This window comes from Kogia breviceps, chromosome 16, assembly GCF_026419965.1.
Source record: "Kogia breviceps isolate mKogBre1 chromosome 16, mKogBre1 haplotype 1, whole genome shotgun sequence".
In the NCBI taxonomy this organism is placed as follows: Eukaryota; Metazoa; Chordata; class Mammalia; order Artiodactyla; family Physeteridae; genus Kogia; species Kogia breviceps.
Window position 1 is genome coordinate 59170198 of NC_081325.1, and position 21450 is coordinate 59191647.

Here is a 21450-nt window from a genome sequence, read left to right on the forward strand (position 1 = left end):
GAGAAGCAGTAGTAACTAAAAAGTATGTTCTTCCAAAGGGAATATGACAATTGCAGTTCACAACAAAAGCTTTTCCCCAAATTTCTAACTGCTCATGTACTTGAAAACACTGCAAAAGGTCAATTCAATAAAAATATGTCAACATCAAATATTATGAGAATCACTTCTAGGATGGAAAATAAAACTTAGAAAATCTGATCCAATAGATTTAGGACCAAAAAAAAAATTGTAAAGGGGAACACAGAATTGCCAAGGCTATTTTTCAGTATGTTAGAACAGAATAATGAGTAGAGGAAAGATATTTTCGGTATTTCTGACTGTGCTAGTGATAAGTTGTGTGTAAATTGGTGTATATCTATAGGAAGTAAGAGCCAATGTGATGAGATTCCCAAACTCTCCAAATCTGTTCGCTTTCTTTGAAGATTTATGTTCATTTTTTGAGACTAAACTCTGACATATTTTGTAAAGAAATTTTGGATTTCTTCTCTTTAAGTTATTTTTCTAACAAAATGTGAATTAGCTTTGCTATACAAATATACGGTCAGTTGGATTTTTATTTTTACTGTTGATTTGGTTTATCAGTCATGTAATCTTAATGTTTTCCTTCATTGAAAGCTAATTAGCTGTGCCTGAAATAACAAAATAATAGTTGCATATTATTTGCTGTTGTTTTATACCAAATGGTAGCCACTGGCAACAAGGCAGAAGATGATTCTAAAATTCCAAATTATGTTCCTTTTCCCATTGCAGATGGTGTGTCCTTTGGCAACTTTCTTTGTGTCTCTGCCTATTTTCGATTTGTAAAAATTAATACAATGCACTTGGTTTATGAAAAACTCAAAAGATTTAGATCTCCATTTTCTCTGCTGGTTGTACGTAAACTGTGGTTCTTTCTAAATTTAACAACATGTAATTAATTATCATTGCTGTTTATACTATATGCCTATGAAAATTATGATCATGTCTTCCAGATGCAAACTATTTTTCTCTCTCTTTATATATATGTATGTGTATATATTAGTTTGAAATATATTTTTCAGTTTCTCCATTAAGTTCCTTTGTTTACAAAATTGCAGTCACTTGTAGATACTTTACAGTAAATTTAAAAGTACATCTTCTTTGAAAAGGAGAGAACTTAGTGTAGTCTTATTGACTTTATTACATATTCTTACTCTTTGAAATAATATTGAACCTTCAGTATATTTCAAAAATATATGATCAGTATTTATTTCTCAAAAAATTGAATGCTGTTTCTAAATTGCAGTTTTATTATATTTGCTTATTTTGTGTGCATTTAACACATTTTGAAATTATGTGTGAGATAATTTCCATTATTTTGGGTTTAATTCAAACATTCTTGGGCATACTTATTTTTTATTAGATAAGATTCCATAATATCATACAACGATGTATCAATAATCTGTACCATATATAATATTTAAGGCTCCATCGCTTATTGTTTTTGCAGAGTTAACTGCAAAAGGTAGAATAAATATGTGATATATCATTCATCATTTTAATATTCTAAATTTAGCAACTGCTCTCCTACATAATGATTAATAGTATAGATAGTACTGATTTCTTTTTTCTGCTCTGGTATAAATTTAGTTGTTAATCTAATAATGAAATTACTTCCATTCTCAATATTTTCAAATATCATTACAATTGCTATTTACTAGTTTCAGTGACAATCTGAGTTCCTCCTCAGATGCTTAAAGGAATCTTTATAGATAGGTATAAACAGAGAGCTCTAATGGTTAGAATTAAAATGGTAGCAAATCAACAATAAACATAATAATAAATCATTACCTTCTCTATAAAGAAGAGAGCAGAAACTCAAGTACATTAAAATAATGTCCTGAAAGATATTGGAAGTGTAGCAAGCTGACATTCATACCTAATAAAAAGATCTTACTAATATCATCTTGCAGTATTTATACTGTTCTATATAAATATTGTTTCCATTCAGTGCAACAGATAATTTATGAATCTGAATTAATCTATTATTTTTCTCCCTAACTTGCCAAAATTCATCTAAATAAAGGTAGAGTAGGAAAAAGAGATATTTGAGATAATGGCTATATCTATCGCCAGATCATAGAACGATACCTCGCAATTAGTAGGCACTCCCCAAATGCACTAGCAGATGCATATTTATAGATGTCTACAGACTAAGGTGAATTCGTGAATACTATAAAGATCCTAAGCTGTCTATCACAACACCATTTACCTTGCCATAAACTTCAAGGATGGCTAAAATATCAATTAGTATATTAGGTGACTGTTTAGTACCTTGGCATGCAAATTTATATTAGGGAACCACTGGGGATGCTACTAATGAATTTTAAATATATTTATAATAAACACGGGAAATACTTTCCAAATGGCTCCACTTTTAGTCCACTTTTCTAAAAAATGTTCAAATAGTTAAAGAAAAATGGAAATGAGACTTGAGCACTAAGACATAAAACTTATCCCAATTTTGAATTTTAATTATTAGTTTTGTTTTGCTGGTATAACTGGATAACTTTTTTAAATAATTAAGGAAAGTAAGGATTGCTGTTCTGTCTTACATTACTGTTCAGAGTCTGCCTTAATCGAGATACTGGTAAAATTTTCAGGCATTTCACAGTTATGCTCCTGGTGTTTTAGCCTGGTGAGGTGTTTATTTAGAAAGCGTTTCTGAGCACTATGTGCTTTCCTCTGGGTGTGAGAAAATCAGTTCATCCTTTTAATGAGAATGTTACCTCCAGGTAAAAAGTAATCCAGAAGGAATAATACATTCCTCAGGGCCGCTACCTACACAGGGACACGCTTTTCTCTAGGGCTCACTGCATGTATATTTCAGTGGGAGAATTTTAATATTTTAAAATATCATTGCATTTAGTCATAAGGCACCGTGACTATAGGATACAGTATTTTTTGGAATATATATTGACATTTTTCTAAGGTTTTTTATACATCAATTATAATTTAGGAAATGTTATATATTCTTAAAAATTTACCTGTCTTTGTATTTGAAGTACAATAAAATAATTATTAATATGTACTTTACATATTTTATTAAACTTAAAGACAGAGAACAAGAGGCTTAAATGAAATGGCTTTAGAATCGCACTTATGGACCCCAAACAGCACAATTTTAGAAGTCTTTAAGCTGTTTCGATATACCAAAATATAAACTCTTTCTCTCCAAACAAACTTACCTCATTTTAACCTTGAACATTTGGATAATGAAGTATTTACTTCTTGCGGTCACTTAGAATATTTTGGAGAGTTCATGAGCTGAGAATGTGAAGCTCTTTGACTATAGCCATGTGTTTTAATACTTCATCATCATATGTAACATTAATATATTTCAAAATTCCCTTCAGTCACTACTTTTGCCCATTAAAGAATATTGGAATACAACTACATAACTTTATGGATTTTAAATACTTAACTATTTTTTCTTTTATAAACACTTATAATTTTCTTTCCAAATTAAGAACCAATTAGATATTAAATATATAATATTAAAACATTAAGATATGTTAATATTGTGCTTTTGTTTGTAAAAGACTCACTATCATAGCCAACAACTATAGTAAATAAATATTTGATTCATAAGATATATAGCAACTATCAAAATATTTCAATGGAAATCTGATGGTAAATAAGAAAAATGTACTTCATTTTAAGAATACTAGCCTAATGTGGAATAATGAGGAATAACACTCAAGAAAGCACCCTTTTAAAATATCTAACATAATCAAGATGAAAGTTAGATTTTTTGGGGGGGAAAGATCTTTTCCTCCTGCTATTTTCTCTTATTTCTTCCTACCAAATCAGTTTCCTGTTATTGATATTCATTAACAATTGCTTAATTTGAACTGCTATTTATGATTTAAAGATGAAATCACTATTTTTTACTTAAAAAAATTAATTGGTTGACTTATTCATAAATAAATTTGATGTGGCTATTTATTTGTGCATTCAAATAACGTTTAAACTAGACTAAGATCAGTTGTTTTTAAAATGAATTTCATTAAAACCTATTATATATCTTGGATATTAAAGCAATTTTATCATATGCTAGAACATATTAAATACTTTTAAAGAGAAAAAAATGAATGGATATTCAATAATTTGAATCTCTTTAAACCCTTGAACTGTGATTCTATGAACATTACTGAGATACAGATTTCTGTTCACCTATCAAATGTGGGTATTCATATGCATGACATAAACACTCTCTTAATTGTCTGAATTACATTTTTGTTTGTTGAACTGGAAAAAAAATGACATAACATCTGGACAACTAAGTAAGAAAATTTAAGGTCTTCATATTGATAAAATGTATCATAATATATCATATATTATGCACATTTTGTAAATAACTTGAAAAGATACAATCATATGTATTGGCAGAAATTAAATAACTATATTAAAGTTAAACACTGTAGATATTTCATTCAAATTTTATAAGGTTAAATTTCTATTTGCAAATATTTAAAAAATATTACATTAAAAGTTAATGTATTAAATGTGGTATGAATAATACTAAAAGCAACATTACTTACAATGCCAGAGAATGAAGATACACATTGTTTAATTATTCAAAAATAGTTGGAAAAAATATGTTTATGTGGGAAATTAGGCAAATAACTGGCCTGATCTCTAGGTATCTCGCATGGTGATTCAATTAGTAGTATGTATTTTCACATACTTTTTGTATTCATTTATTTTAATTAATTGCAATGTCTGACATACATGGTAAAGATAACCCCTTTAAAAATGTTATTTCAAAATCGCAAAGAAAGATATTAAACAATTATTTATGCATACTCTGAATCACAGCTGTGACAAGCCTATAAATATCACAATGAGAGGAGCAATGTTTGATTTAATTTTGCTCCCAACTTATTTTACTTACTACTCATAAAGATTCCTTTCTATTTGAAAATTATTATGTGAAACAGGAAACTTCCCATGCAGTTGGAATGGGGGCTACAATGAAACAAAAGAAAATAAGAATGTCATTACAATAAAATGAAGAAAATTTTTAGAAAATAAACCTTAAATTAGTTTTTAAAAGTTCTGCATTTAGTATCTATCAGGTAGTAAATAAATGCATACATAAATATGATAATCACATAAGAATTTTAGATAAATAATTTTAAACTAACTCTCAATCCCACTACATCATAATCTGTTGTAACATTGCTATTAGAGTCATATTCAAAATGTTACAGATATTGGATTGCCTTCTATTTAATGTGTTTTTCTTCAAATGAATCATGTTGCTGTAGCTGCTGCTATGTTTTCCCCTTAGAATCAATTCTGTAATTGAAATCCTATGTAGGTGTATTATCTGGAACTCTTTTTGCACTGGATCTCTGGGTGCTATGAAGAAAGTCTCCATAAAATAAATAAATGTCTTTTCTTATACCAAATACTTATTCAGTCATGAACTCTAAATATATCTATATTCTTATAATTGGGTAGCACCCCTGTTTTAGCACTGGAATGGCACTATGTATTAACTAAAATTTGGGGTTTGGGGTCTCATGTTTTCCTCTTTAATTTTTAAATTTCCCAATGGATATAGAAACTTGATGCAAAAGTTCCTATATAATGAATTATTCACATGAACCAGATTAGTGTTTTTACATTATTAGACTACATTTCATGGTATGTTATTATGGTTTCTATTGTTTAAATTGAACGTGATTCATGGATCTTTAAAATAGTTATCCCTGTGTCACAATTACCCTATTTCTTTCATACACGGTATATAAAATAATATTTTTTACCTGATAATTTTTTGTAATGCAGTGAGCCAGCTAGAGTTGGTAACTTATCAAACAGAGTGCAAGGATATGGCATCTGTCCATATAGGGAAATCAAAGGTATTTTAAAGTGATTATTGATCTTTTTACATGTTGACAATATTCAATTCAGTGAAGTGCCATATCCTTGATTATTTTTTCATAATTGATTTATCAATCTATGACTTTGAGTTTTGAAAATTTTTTATTGTTCTAGTTGTTCATAACTTTAGGAATTCACTCAGTCGGCCTGGACTTAACCTGGGAAAACTGTGAAGTAGATAAATTCTACCTCCCTTTCAGACATGTTCTCTGTTTTTGGCTTTCCTTTTAACCTGCAGTTCACCAAAATGTTACGATCATGCTGCTTCCAATTTATTCTTTCTAAAGTGTTAGTTTGTTCAAGACTTTGTGCTTCATGAGAGTGATATGATGAAGGTGCCTTAAAATCAGGATTTCAAGGCTATTAAACATACCTCTACCTGCAGAACCCCAAGTTCTGTGACAACAGTGATAGCAGGAGATGTGGGACAGGAAACTAAACTCAGCACCAAAGATAGAAACAATGCAGATTAGCCCACGCCTCTTATGGGGGCCAAGCCTGACCATCATGCAGAAAATGTAGCCACCTCAGAGTAACTAAACTGCCTTTTTGTGGTTTATATTTTCCATATTGGGTTAAAAAAAAAAAAACAGAAAAGAAATTCAGTGTGTGTTACAGATGCGACTTAATAAAAAAAAGATATTTTAATCATCAAATCTGACTAACTATTACATGTCAATGCCTTTTAAGAAAACTTTGTTTTAAACTGCATTTGCCACAGTTTTCATAAGGGATATAAATGGAAAAGATGGAGTGCATTTACAACAGTTATTAGTTTTTCCATAGATGCAACTAAATTTATTCTGATGTTAGTCTACAGTTTTAAAACTTGTCAAAGAAAATATACATAGTTTTTTTTGCATTATCTGGCTGATACAGCAATTATGTATATTTACTTAATAAATTACAAACGGGTGAAATTATGGTTTGGTACTATACTATTGAGTTATAATTTATTTACTACTACAATGAGATCTTTTATTTCTACCTCCACAAATAATGCAATTTCATGAATAACTAATTCTTTCCTTTAAAACTTTCATTTTTAATTCTAATTTAAATAGCTTCTTAAAGAAAAACATAACTCTTCAATAGTAATATGATTCTGTAATTTGAAATTTCCTGAATAAAACAGAAAGATATTGTGCTTACCCTTTTTAAGTGTAATCTAGACTACAAAAATGCTTTTAGTCTTATAATTGGAATTATTAAAAAGAAAACTCAAACTCAGGGCATTAAATATCTTTCATATAAGGTAATCTAACAAGTATGATAAAATAATTAAGTACTCATATTTTCAATATTTCAAGATCATTAGCATCTTTAACTTAAGCAATTTTAAACTGGTGTCATAAACTTACCTTTTGTGACTGCAAACATAGGAGGACTGAAGAAGCAAATGATGTTTTCTTTTAGCATGTTATGATATGTGTGTACATGTTTGTGTTATGTGAGTTTTACAGGAGGGGGTTGCTTGTTTCATTAGTTTTTGCTTCTTTGTTTACATTTTGCAAGCCATCATGAATATTTTTATTATAAGATTCACACACAAGAGCCTGCTGAAGATTTGAAGGAAGGGGCAGCACAATCTTCACAATCCTTGTGTCCCGTCACTCACCAGCGGAAAATGATGCCAAGAAGACTTGTGGGCTATACTCTCCATTGGTCGTAGTCTCAAGACAGGGTGTGCAGTGGCTACACCTTGTTAACTGCATACATGTTTGTTATCTGATCACAGGAATGGTAAACAGGATGTTAGCAATAGCCACTCATCTTCAAGTTTCACTGTCAAACATATCAATATTTCAAAAGATAGTTTTGATCCAGGAAAATGTTAATAAGATTTTGAGTGAGTCAATGTAGCCAATGCACATCTGGCTTAAACAGAAATTTTTAAAAATCTTTCCATTTTTATCCTTTTTACAAAAAGTGTAAAATTGCTTGCATGTAACTGAGATGAAACAAAAGAGCAAAGCCATGTGAAATGTTGACCTCTTACTGTGAATTAGTCTCCCTATTCTGTTTGTTTTGCCTTGTTTCTTATAATATATATTTAGTGTGTCACAGCAGGATTATTTCTGACAATTCTTTTGGGAATTGTTATTTATTTGCATACTTCTCATTTTCTCTGTTACTTACCTAAACAATGTTTGAATTATTGAAGCATCAAAATATTCCTTATTATTCTGAATTCCAGATCATTTGTTTTACTTTATACCAATTATATTATTGTGGATAATGATTGTCTACAAAATATAGCTCTTTTTTTTCCCTGTTTTGCATTCCAGTGCCCTACGTGCTATGTACTATTTTAGTTTTCCTTTTCCTTGATATTTTGCTTAATGTAGAGTTCATTTTTATCACAAGATTTACGTGATGTTCTGAAAGTCCTTGGTAAGTTATAAAATGGAAAAGTCATTTTTTGAAACCACGAATTTGTTTTAAAAATTATACTCTGTGTGTGTGTGTGTGTGTGTGTGTGTGTGTGTGTGTGTGTGTGTGTGAAATGAAATCTTGAAGATTGAGGAAGTTTATTCTTCATTTAATTTTGTTGCTTTGAGTACTCCTGAAGCCTGAAAAAAATACTTAGGAAAATAATATGAAAGATATCGTGTACAAGTGAAAGCTGCAATATATATTATGCAAGAATAATATATATTGTGTGTGTTTTCCCTGGGTCCTTTTCTGTTATTTTATTCCCCTAACCTCCTAAATTTTGTTAAGTCTGAATTACAAGTGGCTGTCCATTTGGATAAGTGATTTTTTAAACTATACTGAACTGTGGACAACTTAAGATTCTACACCTGGACAATTTCAATAACCTGAGTCACTCAAAGATTTTACTTTGGAATAGCCTCCTAAGACGAGTCATCAGTGTTCAGTGTTTCTTGCCCCAAGCATTTTCCCTGTTGCTGCGTTTGAAATCTCCTCCCCTCACTCTCCATTCTCAAGAATGCTGTCTAGGATTCTTCTCTCACCTCTTACACAATCACAGACTACCTGGGCTGCTGCAAGGTGGAGCCACTGGTGGTAAAGTGGAGTTAGAAAAACAGGAGAGTAAAGAGAAAGAGCTGGAGAAGGGAGCTCCTTTTGTCACTGTTTTCAGCAGCCCCGGGACAGTTCATGCCAGGAACTTCCCAGAGCCTGCTGCATTTCTCCACTCATACTTCCCAGAAAGTGCCCCGAGTGTGAGTGCAAACCTCTGGACCTATTTCTGTGATGATATCTCTTTGATATTTCCTTCTGACATGTAGATGGTTTTTTTTTGTCTGTCTGTTGGTTGGTTTGTAGCCCATGCATTAGGAACATGGTTTATATGCGTGAGTGTGTGTGTTTTGTTTGTTTTCACTACTCTCTGTCTATGTACAAAAAAGAGACTGGCAGGTGAAGAAAAGGTAACTATTTAACCCTATCTCTGTTTTCTTAACACTACCAACAGTAGTAGATAGCTAGGCAGATAGGCAGAGAAACAGATAAATGGACCCTGCATTTGTCTTGGGTAGGGGAGACACTGTGTGCTTGTTGCTCTATTCTATTATTTGATGGATTAGGGAGGAAAGAAATCCTGATTAGAAGTAAGGAGTTGTGGCAGGGGGAAGCATTAGTAAAAAGAAAAAATTGGGGTGAATATTAGTTGGCCTACGATGTGTTGTCTTCAGGCACCTCATTTTATTCTCTGCCACCTGGAGCTGCTGGTCTAACCCTAGTCCCTGAGCTGAGTGGCGATCTCCAGGACTTTCATCTCCTTTCCTCGGTGGCATTCAGTCTTACCTACCTTGAATTCCTTCTGCAGGCCTTGAAAGGCATAATAACTTTCTCAGAATTGGTAAAGACCCCTGTGCCTTTACATTTGGAGAAGGCAGAGGTTAATAATCTGTCATTTGATTGGAAATATGTGCCTGGTAACTTAGATCTTTGAATTATTTTTAATATTGTCACATATGGTTCTCTGTAATATCTACACAGGGTCATGAATACTTAAGGGGCGTTATTGATTAGATCATTTTGTTGACAATTATAAAAGTATGTTTTTATTGTTTGATTTATATCAGAAAAAAATCAAAAAGGGACTATGGATGATAATGTTTTAAAATAACCCATTTGTAAATTCATTTTTGTATATTTCTTAACCAAGTCACAAGTTTTTATTTAATCCAAATTTATTTGTTAGTGACAGAAATGTATATGTGCATGTAGAATTAAAATTGATAATACATTTCATTTGAAATGAAACCCTGAACACTGAGGTTTTGGAAAAAAATCATTGGTGACCCAGTAAAGTAAGTGATATATCTAAGAATGTATATCCTTGAAGATACTCTGTCATTGTAAAAGGGCATGGCCACAGCATTTTATGCAGTTATATGTAGATTCCAATAGAGCAATTTGGACACTTGAAATAGGTATCTTTATTTTTTTTAAAGCACACTATGAACAACTTGTGTGAATTTTTTTTTCTGTTCAGACTAATACATTTAAATCTAAAGAATACTATGTCTCTTAGAATGGCTTTTTAAAATATTGATTTCATTTTAAAATGAAGGCTAGATTATTAAGCATTCATTACAACAAGCCTCTACCTCATCGGTTCTTAAGAAACAGCAGTGGCCTTGGACAGTTCTAGTTAGGGAACATTAACTTCATTTGGACTTCTTACTATCTAATGACAGCCAAGTCACGAAAAAGGCAGCTCGCCTTAATAACTAAGCTGGCTTGTGAATGGCTTTCTAACTAATTATTTAATAATACCATGAAATTATATTATTTTGATCATGTCAGTGAGTCAGAGAATTTCTATATGAACATTTTTCAGCCTGATTTGAAGCAGAATATTTATTCCTGTGAGATGACAGCAGCAAACAGATTTAACTGACAAGAACGAATAGCTGCAATTGTGAAAAATCACTGTGTGAAGACCACAAGGCAATGCGAATAAGTGGCAGAGAGTGAAATGCCTTCTGAGAATGAGAAGACGGCCACCAAACGGCAGTAAACCACGTAAAGCAATATACCATATGTGTGACAGGTCAGGTGACTGTCATTCTGACCACGTTCAGAAGACGCTGCAAGATAATGCAACTCTAAGGTATGTTATATTTAATGTTTAACACTTTCTCTTATTGCTAAAAGTATACAGGTCTTCATATTCAGCTGGGAGGTGAGGTCAGTAAAGTAACCAGGCACATTACATTTGTGACTTCTTGACAACTGACAGTAGTCCTTGTTGGAAACTGGCCAGGTTTGATTGACTTTTAATATAGTAGCCAGATTTTATATTCTTTTTTTTTTTTTTAATAAGCAAATGAATGAACAAGTCTTGTCTTATTAGGTTAATACTCATTCATGGACAATCAAGGAAACTCTTTACAGGCAATGCTTATTTAAAAATGCTGAAATAGGGGCTTCCCTGGTGGCGCAGTGCTTGAGAGTCCGCCTGCCGATGCAGGGGACGCGGGTTTGTGCCCCGGTCCGGGAAGATCCCACATGCCGCGGAGCGGCTGAGCCCGTGAGCCATGGCCGCTGAGCCTGCGCGTCCGGAGCCTGTGCTCCGCAACGGGAGAGGACACAACAGTGAGAGGCACGCGTTCCACAAAAAAAAAAAAAAAAAAAAATTTGAAATAGAACTAGTCATCACTCTCAATACACTAGCTATCTGCACAGAGAAACATATAGAAAAATAGATCATTTTAATATACCAGGATATAAATTTATAACTTCTTATCATCACTTTAATTTGGAAACTTGGCCAAAAGATTTACTTTTAAAGGGTTAATCAAACACTGAAGATTGGTCCCTTTGAGTTATTTTTATTTTAATGAGTTTGTTAATCGTATTTATATCAACACATTTTGCAGAAACCATACTAAGTACATGTGTTTCTGAATTTTCTTCCCATCCCCCACTTGAATTCATCTTTGCTAAAATTTCACTAGCTTGATTGGTTCTACTACTGAAATCATTAAAGAAAACACTGTATTTATTTATCTGAATCCATTACTTCAGAATCATGGTTCTTGGGCACATTTTAATTTTTTCTTTTACACATAAAGAATTCAATTGATTTGGAATGTGGTGTGTTTGGGTACTCAGAAGTGATTACTGAAAACAGAAATAATCCTAGAAATTGTGACCTGAACTTCATGCTAAGTTAACTACTATCTGGGAATCAACTAATGATCTACGTGAAAGAAATAAGTTTCTGGGAGACGCCACGATGAAAGTGGTCGTTCTTCTCTCTCTCTTCGCTTCCCTTTCACCCAGTAAGTGACTGAAAATAATTAGTTAATTCCAGTTACAGAAACAGTTGGAAACAGATAAGACTATAATTGATGTATCAGGTTAAAAAAATGATTTACTAACATTTTACTGTAGCTAAACTATTCAGACTAAAGATATTCTATGTTCTTTGAAATGTTTTGTTTGTAATTTCAGATATGTCTCTGACTCAAGCTACATACCTATAGCAGAGACATTTTTTTAAACAAAATTTACCAAAAAGTATTAGGTTAGTCAAATACATATGCTTACATATTCAATTCAATGAATGTTAAGATATTAGAAAATTGTTGATTCCCTCCAAACCTGAGAAAAACTTCAAGTTTCAGTTTTGTAAGTTTGTGTAGATTCAGCCCGAACCTATCAGAATTTATAATGGTTAAAATTCAAGCAATCATGAGAATTTTATTTATTAATAGAAGGTGATCAGTTCAAAACGTATTAACACATTTGACAGAATTTTAGAATTGTCCTCTATGTGTTTGGTATTAAAAAGAGTAATGAGTTTCATATATAAGATATTTAATACTGCAATTTTGACCAAATCCTTAAATTAAAATAAACAGGTTTTTTGAGAATTATGAGTTACCAGGAACTGAGCTGAACTATTTATCTTTTTTGATAGTTTGTTTCCAAATTTGCATATGTTTACAGCAAATGCAGACTACAATATTCTTGTAGATATAATTAGAACACTTTACTAGCTTTTGCCAAAAAAATGTTCACTCTTAACTCTCCCTGAGAATACTACACATTAATGCACTTGTTGGCAGTGAAAATCAGTAGAGTAACATAAAGTGATATTGCATAAAGTTGAATTTTTATATTTATTAACATTCGTCTATACTCAAAAGTCTTATTTCCTTCAAATATGGACAATTTCTTTTTATAAGGTAAAGGAAAATGTGTCATAAACTTAATTTTCACATCTAAATTGCAGGATTGTTGGTCCCTGAAAAATAAGATTCTTCTAATAGAAAATTTACCTATAGTAATAAAGTCTTAAAGCTTTCACTGCAACTAATTTTTGGAAAATCAGCAATGAGAAAAATGATTACTGTACAGCAGTAATAAGATATAGTGTATAGGTTTAGTCAACATATAATGTGGTATGATAGAGTTTATTAATTTTTCATAGATTAATATAATATATCCCTTCATAGGAAGGGGAAACCAGAAGCAGCATCTAGAGGTGTTTTTTTTACAATGATCTGGATTCCAAATTTTATGTAGATTTGTACTTGGAATCTTCAGGTTTATTTTAATACCCAGCAGTCTTTATGAACCCTGAAAATAAACGTTGATATCAGGATTAAAGGGAGAGCCCCTTTGCCTCCAAATTATTGTTCTTATCCTATGAATGTAGAAAAGTAGATATATGAAAATATAACTGTGAAATCTCTTATAAAAATGGAAATGGAGTCTATAAGAATACAATGGGGAAAATACATTACACTGGGGGTTGGAAAAAGTATCATGAAAAATGTGGTATCCTCAAATGCTTCAAAAATAAGATTTTGACAGGGAAAAGTGGGAAATCCTGATGTGTAGCAGCAGCCAAGGCATGGAAACCATAAATCACAGGGACACACCTGAGAGTAGGAAGCAGTCTTGTTTAAATCTTAATACTAGTGTTAGCTCAGTGGTTAATTTGCAGAGCATTCTGGAAAGTCAAATTATTTTTCAAAAATGAAAAACCTCAAAGCAACATCAGGGAATTTCCGGAAAATTCAGACCAATTAAAAAATGTTGAGCAAGTTTCTGACATAAATAAAATTTTATTTTAGAAAAATAACTGTTGCAGAAGAGGGCAGATGGGCTAAAAAAGGAGAAACACTGGAGAAAGGAACACTGCTTGGGTAGGCATTTCAGTAACGCAACTGTGAAATAGAGACAAAAAAAGACAGTGGAAAAGGAAATGAGGAAACATTTAACAAAGACAGTATATAGAAAGAATTGTCAGCTTTAGAGTGCATTTACTAGAACTTATAATCAAAGAACATAGAGCTTTTTCTTTGTCTCTCTTATATCCCTAGCACTCAGATGAGAATCTGGCACAAAGGAGTAGGCAACCAGGAAACATTTTTTTTCATTCTAAGTTATTTCATTTTTTGCTGACAAATTTTGCAACAGAGAAACATGAATTTGACTAATCAACCCGAGTAGAATCAAAGTTGTTTATCTGCATTACATTCAATGTCGATAACCTTAAAACACGTCTGTTTTAATTAAACCAACAAACTTAAACTAGATTTTATTTACTAAAGATTATCCCAAATCAAGTGAACTTGAAAAGTATTTGAGTTAGTTTCTGTTATATTTCTGAGAACTTTTTTTAGGGGGGGGAGTGATTTTTATTGGAGTGTAGTTGATTTATACTGTTGTGTTAGTTTCAGGTGCAAAGCAAAGTGAATCTGTTATACATATACATATATCCACTCTTTTTTTTTTAGATTATTTTCCCATATAGGCCATTACAGAGTTCTGAGTAGAGTTCCCTGTGCTATACACCAGGTTCTTATTAGTTATCTATTTTGTATATAATAGTGCATATATGTCAATCCCAATCTCCCAATTTATCCCTCCACCCCCTTATCCCCTGGTAACCATAAGTTTATTTTCTACCTCTGTGACTCTACTTCTTGTTTTGTAAATAAGTTCATCTGTACCCTTTTTTTTTTCCTGATTCCACATATAAGTGATATCATATGATATTTGTCTTTCTGTGTCTGACTTACTTCACTCAATATGACAACTCTAGGTCCATCCATGTTGTTGCTGCAAATGGCGTTATATTGTTCTTTTTTATGGCTGAGTAATATTCCATTGTATATATGTGCCACATCTTCCTTATCCATTCATCTGTCAATAGACATTTACGTTGCTTCCATGTCCTGGCTATTGTAAATAGAGCTTCAATGAACACTGGGGTGCATGTTTCTTTTTGAATTATGGTTTTCTCTGGGTATACGGCCAGTAGTGGGATTTCTGGGTCATATGGAAGTTCTATTTTTAGCTTTTTAAGGAACCTCCATACTGTTCTCCATAGTGGCTGTATCAATTTACATTCCCACCAAAAGTGCAAGAGGGTTCCCTTTTCTCCACACCCTCTCCAGCATTTATTGTTTGTAGATTTTTTGATGATGGCCATTGTGACCGGTGTGAGGTGATACCTCATTGTAGTTTTGATTTGCATTTCTCTAATGATTAGAGATGTCAAGCATCCTTTCATGTGTTTGTTTGCAATCTGTATATCTTCTTTGGAGAAATGTCTATTTAGGTCTTCTGCCCATTTTTTGATTGGGTTGTTTGTTTTTTGATATTGAGCTGCATGAACTTTTTGTATATTTTGGAGATTAATCCCTTGTCGGTTGCTTCGTTTGCAAATATTTTCTCCCATTCTAAGGGTTGTATTTTTATTTTGTTTATGGTGTCCTTTGCTGTGCAAAAGCTTTTAAGTTTCATTAAGTCCCATTTGTTTACTTTTGTTTTTATTTTCACTACTCTAGGAGGTGGATCCAAAAAGATCTTGCAGCAAAATCAGAAAACAGTTTTTAATTAATAGATATAATGGGTGAAGGAGAAAGATCAGTCAAATATAAATGAAAATGGATGACAATTTTTGACATAAGGATTGAGGTGTTGTTTTTTTTAAATTTATTTTATTTATTTTTGGCTGTGTTGGGTCTTTGTTCTGGGAAGTGGGGGCTACTCTTCATTTCGCTGCTCAGGCTTCTCATTGTGGTGGCTTGTTGCATAGCATGGGCTCTAGGCGCACAGGTTTCAGTAGTTGTGGCACACAGGCTCTGTAGTTGTGGCTCTTGGGCTCTAGAGCACAGGTTCGGTAGTTGTGGTGTGTGAGCTTTGTTGCTCCGCAGCATGTGGGATCTTCCCAGACCAGGGCTCACACCTGTGTCCCCTGCATTGGCAGGCAGATTCTTAACCATTGCGCAACCAGGGAATCTCGGGAGGGAGCTTAAATATATACTTTTAAATACATTTTTCTGATTACAAATTTTGACGTCAGTAATAGTCCTCTCATTACTTCTATTTGCTGATTAGTTTTTGAAACTTCCTTTGAATCTTTCTGAGTGCACATAACTCTACCAAAGATAGAGAATGAAGAGTGGTAAATATTTTTATGTTATTTTTGTAGTTTTTACCTAATTAACTATGAACCGAAATATTTCATTTTTGTGAATTGCTGATCAGTACAGAGGATTTTAAGAATACCTCTTGGATATGCTCGTAGTCTTGACCACTGGTAAAGATACATAACTGAATCTGTGATGGAGTAAAGCAGAATGAAAATAAGTATTTTCCAATAAATGGAAAATACACTAAATATGTTCAATATAAGGGCCACTTTGATAAACTCTTGCTTTTGTGTGTGCGAGTATGGTGGCCTTATAAAAATGTATATTTCATTTTCCTATTCATAGTAATAAACTTAATTACTTGAGTCTTCTGGTCCACCAGTTGTATTAACCAGAGCAGATTCTCATTTTTCATATGGGAGAAATTGTTTCTAAATTTCTCTAAGGCTGTCAAACATGTTAACATACAACCTTGAGTTAGCAAGATTCCTCCTGTGTTCTTTTGAGACTTAGAGGTTTAATGATTTCATTCCACAGAAGAGTTTAGGTAACATAATCCATATTTTTTAGTACTGTAATAGACTTCCTGCATCAAATTTTCAAAAACTAATTTCCCAGAGCATATTTTATAGTCTAAGTTGGATGAGTTCTTACTTCAGCTGCTCTTTTTCCTGAAAAGGAAATGGACATAGAGCAGCATAATTTTTTCTTGGTGCTGGAGGTGAGATTTTTCTTGCGGGGTGCTCTTTCTCATTTCTATTACCCCTGAAGTGCTCCTTAATCTCTGTGCAACTTGTGTGCTACAAATAAAATGACAGTAGGATCAGGATTCAGCACCTGAAAATGAAGCTATCTGGGCAAGGACCTTATGATTTCTTGTAGGAGATATTGCTATAATAGCTGTGCTCTGGCCAGCTGGCCCCATTTTAACTCCTCACTTGGAGTAGAGACGCATATGCAAATTTCCTTTCTAAGTGCATGTATAAATGTGCCCCTAGGTACTCATCCTGAGAGAGGAAGCAAAATTAAAAATGGAATATAAATTTTCCCAGGTTTCTATCTGAGCCTCAAACTGAGGCAGAAAAGACAGCAAACTCTGGGATGATCAGAAATGTTTAGATTCTGAATTTCTGAAACATCTACCTAAAATCTGAAGCACAAGGTGTGTGTTGTCATAGTTTCTTGGGAAAGAACATAATTAGGAGGTGAAACGTTTTCACTTTCGATTGAAGAAATTTGTGACTTGGTACATACACTGGACAGGATTTGGAAATCCAGGAGAGACATTTGTTTAACCAGACACTTCGAATTCAAGGTTATGAAGTCTGCCTTGTTCCTTGGCTGTCATCCCAATGTTTCATCATCTTCCCCTCCCTTTCCTTCTGCGTCTTTTTACACTTGCTACTGGATTTCTCCTTTCAGTCTTTAAACATGCTTACATCCCATTTATATGAATTTTTTTAAAAGCTTTATTAGATCTAATGATTTCTCTAGCTATTGTGTCTCTCCTCTCTCTTCTTTTAACTGAACCTTATTTTTAAACCATGATCTGCCATTCACTTCTTAACTATTGTCAACCCATGTCAGTTGGATGTATGATTCTACAATCATTTTGACAATGCCTCCGATGATATCACTAGTATCTTTTTAACCCAGAAAAATGGCTTTTATCTAGTGGGCTTCCTTGCTGCATTTGACTCAGTTAATTGCTCCCATATTTCATGATCATGTGACGTTAGATTCCAACTCCCTCTTATGATCCATCTTGCATCTGTGATCATTTCTTCTGTCTTCATATTGAGGGTCATATGTCCCTCTTCCCTTAATACTGGTGTTTCCCAGATGTCTAACTTTATTTTCCTAATCTTTATTTTCTCTCCAGTTCTAAAGCTTTTGAGTCATCTAGGGAACTTATTAAAACTTGAAATGCTTTGGAGACTTCCTTACCCCACCTCTGTCATTATGGTTCATGGGGCCTGCAGTTCCTGCCACGTGAAAGACAAACCTACATACCCACTCTGGTATATATAGACCACTCCTGCTGAAAATGTACAAGGAGGCAGGTGATGTAGAATTAACCCATACTTGATCATTTCATTTACCCTTCTCTTTCCTCAGATGCTGCCATTTTACCTTTGAATATTTCTCAAATCATTCTGTTTTATCCCTGATAATACTGTTCAAATTTAGGCCATAAATTGGTTTTTTGAATTGTGGTAAAATATACATAAAATATATATAACATGTTACATAATGGTAACTGTGGTTACCATTTAACCACTTTGAAGTATATATTTCACTCACATTAAGTACGGTCACATTGTAATGCAACCATAGGGATATACATAGATATATAGATATAGATATAGATATGTCACATTTTGTTTATCCATTCATCTATCAGTGGACACTTGGTTTGCTTCCATCTTTTGGCCAAGGTGAGTAATGTGCTGCTATGAACATAGATGCACAAATATATGTTTCAGTCCCTGCTTTCAAATATTTTGGGAACTTACCCAGAGTTGGGATTGCTGGATCATATGGTAATTCTATCTGTAATTTTTTAAAGAAATGCCACACTGTTTTACATATCAGCTATACCATTTTACATTCCCACCAGCAATGCAGAAGTGTTCTAATTTCTCCACATTCTCACCAACATTTGTCACTGTTTTCACTTTTGATAGTAGAGGTAGTCTCAGTGGGTCTAAAGTGGTATATCACTGTAGTTTTGATTTGTGATTCCCTAATGATTACTGAATTTGAACATATTTTTATTAGCTCATTGGTTATGTGTATACTTTCTTTGTAGAAATGACTATTAAGTCCTTTGCCCATTTTTAAATTTTTTTTATTGTTGAGTTGTAGATGTTCTTCATATATTCTGGATACTAATCTCTTAGTAGATATACATTTTGCAAATATTTTCTCCCATTCCATGGGTTTTCTTTTTACCCTGTTGATAGTGTCCTCTGATGCACAAAATTTTTAAACTTTGCTATAGTTCAGTTTACCTATTTTTTTCTTTTGTTGCCTGTGCTTTCGGTGTCATAGCCAAGAAATAATCACTATATCCAATGTCTTGAAGCTTTCCTCTTGTGTTCTCTTCTAAGAGTTTTATAGTTTTAGCACTTACCTTTAGGTCTCTGATCTATTTTGAGTTTTTTTTTGTATATGGCATAAGGTAAGGTCCAACTTCAGTTGTTCTTTGCCATTTTGTTATAAATATGTATAATATAGTATTATACTATATTATATATACTAAATATAATATAGTATATATTGTCTACCTCCATTCATTCATCCACATTTTTATCAGAGTATTTTGTAAAAATTGTAAATCTGCTCATGCCATTCCCATGATTAAAAACTCTCTTGATGTATCTCCTTTTCCTATAAGAAGAAGGCTAAGGTCCTTAAGATGGGAAATAAGATTTTCACTATTAAGGCCCTTGTCTCACTCACCCACACACTCTCACGCAGCATTAACACATGATATGTAATTTATTATCTCTCTGCATTTGGTAACACTGCCCCTTTCCCTAGAATGCCATCTCTGTCTTCTAGTTCATACCTTAGGCAGAAAGTCCTTCCTTATAACTCACCACTCTCTAAGCACCATACTCAGATAGGGCCCATTTCATGTGCACCATTAAATCTGATGCCTATCTCTTACAACGATCTCATCAGTTACTATATAATAAAAATGTTTGTCACTTTTCCATTGCTAGACCATGAGCTTTCCTAGGGAAAGGACTATGTTTTACTCATCTTTATAGCACCTATACCTTACCATCTTAGGCTTAATATTAAATTAGTGGCTAAGTGGAATCTTGAGGAGCATGTAGTTTTTGAGATGAGCTAGGGTGAAAGAGGTTAGAAAGAGGGATAATGGAGGAACTATTGGCAAGGCTGGAATTTCTTAGGAAGGGCAAAGTTAGGAGTAAAGACAGCATTTGAGAGCAGTTCAGTGCCTGTGAGAGAGGAATCTGGAGATTCCAAGAGAAAGGATATATATGTGGGGAGGGTCATCTGACTTTGGAGGTCAAGAACATCTAGGAAAATAAAGTATTTCTTTCTGGGCTAAATGCCAAATAGAAATATTGTTCAAAAAGAGGCATGGCGGGCCTCCCTGGTGGCGCAGTGGTTGAGAGTCCGCCTGCCGATGCAGGGAACACGGGTTCATGCCCCGGTCCGGGAAGATCCCACATGCCGCGGAGCGGCTGGGCCCATGAGCCATGGCTGCTGAGTCTGCGCGTCCAGAGCCTATACTCCGCAACGGGAGAGGCCACAACGGTGAGAGGCCCGCGTACCAAAAGAAAAAGAAAAAAAATAAAGAGGCATGGCTACCCTCCCTGTTAGGAAACAAAAATCGCTGTCAGCAGCAGTTGGTCAGCAGCAGCAGCCATAGATGTATTACCTATAAGAGAATGCAATTACGACTATAAAGAAAAAATAAATCCTGACTCAGCCTTGAAAGTACCTAGAAAAAAGGACACACTGCCATTTGGCCACTCACCACCCATTTGGGTCTGAGCCCATTCGTTATTATAACATACACAGTAGGATTGAAATAATAGGGGAAAAGGAAAATTATGATGGAGATAATTGGTTATTTCAGGTGATTTAATCCAGTATTTATCTCAAGCTACAATTATTTTGGATAAATATTCTAAACCAAGTATTCTTCTCATTAGAAAATTTAAACATAATGCCTCAATTCAGATTATATTTTTTCTCATTTATTGAAATGGCAGATATTTTGTGTTGCTTTGTTATACTGAGGACTGAAATAATTACCTAATTTCAGATTTTTTATAGTACAATTACATTCGTTTTATTTTAATTATTTTTAGTTGTGACTTTGAAATTTTATGTGATTATATCTAAGTCACAATTGTTTATTATACATGTCATCTGGTTCCAAAATGAATTACTGAAAAATAGAAAAATCATGCTATAGCCTTCACCATAAATTTGATTGGAATGATAAAATCACATAATAATATTATTGCTTTTTAGGTCAAGTATCTTATCTTCCTTCATTTATCAAATCCTACAAAAACTTGAAAAAATGCCATTCTTCCTCAGTCTACCTCCTTTGTACTGGCTGTTGACTTGAAATATTCCCAGAAAACTGTGCTAATCTATCATTGGTCTTCTA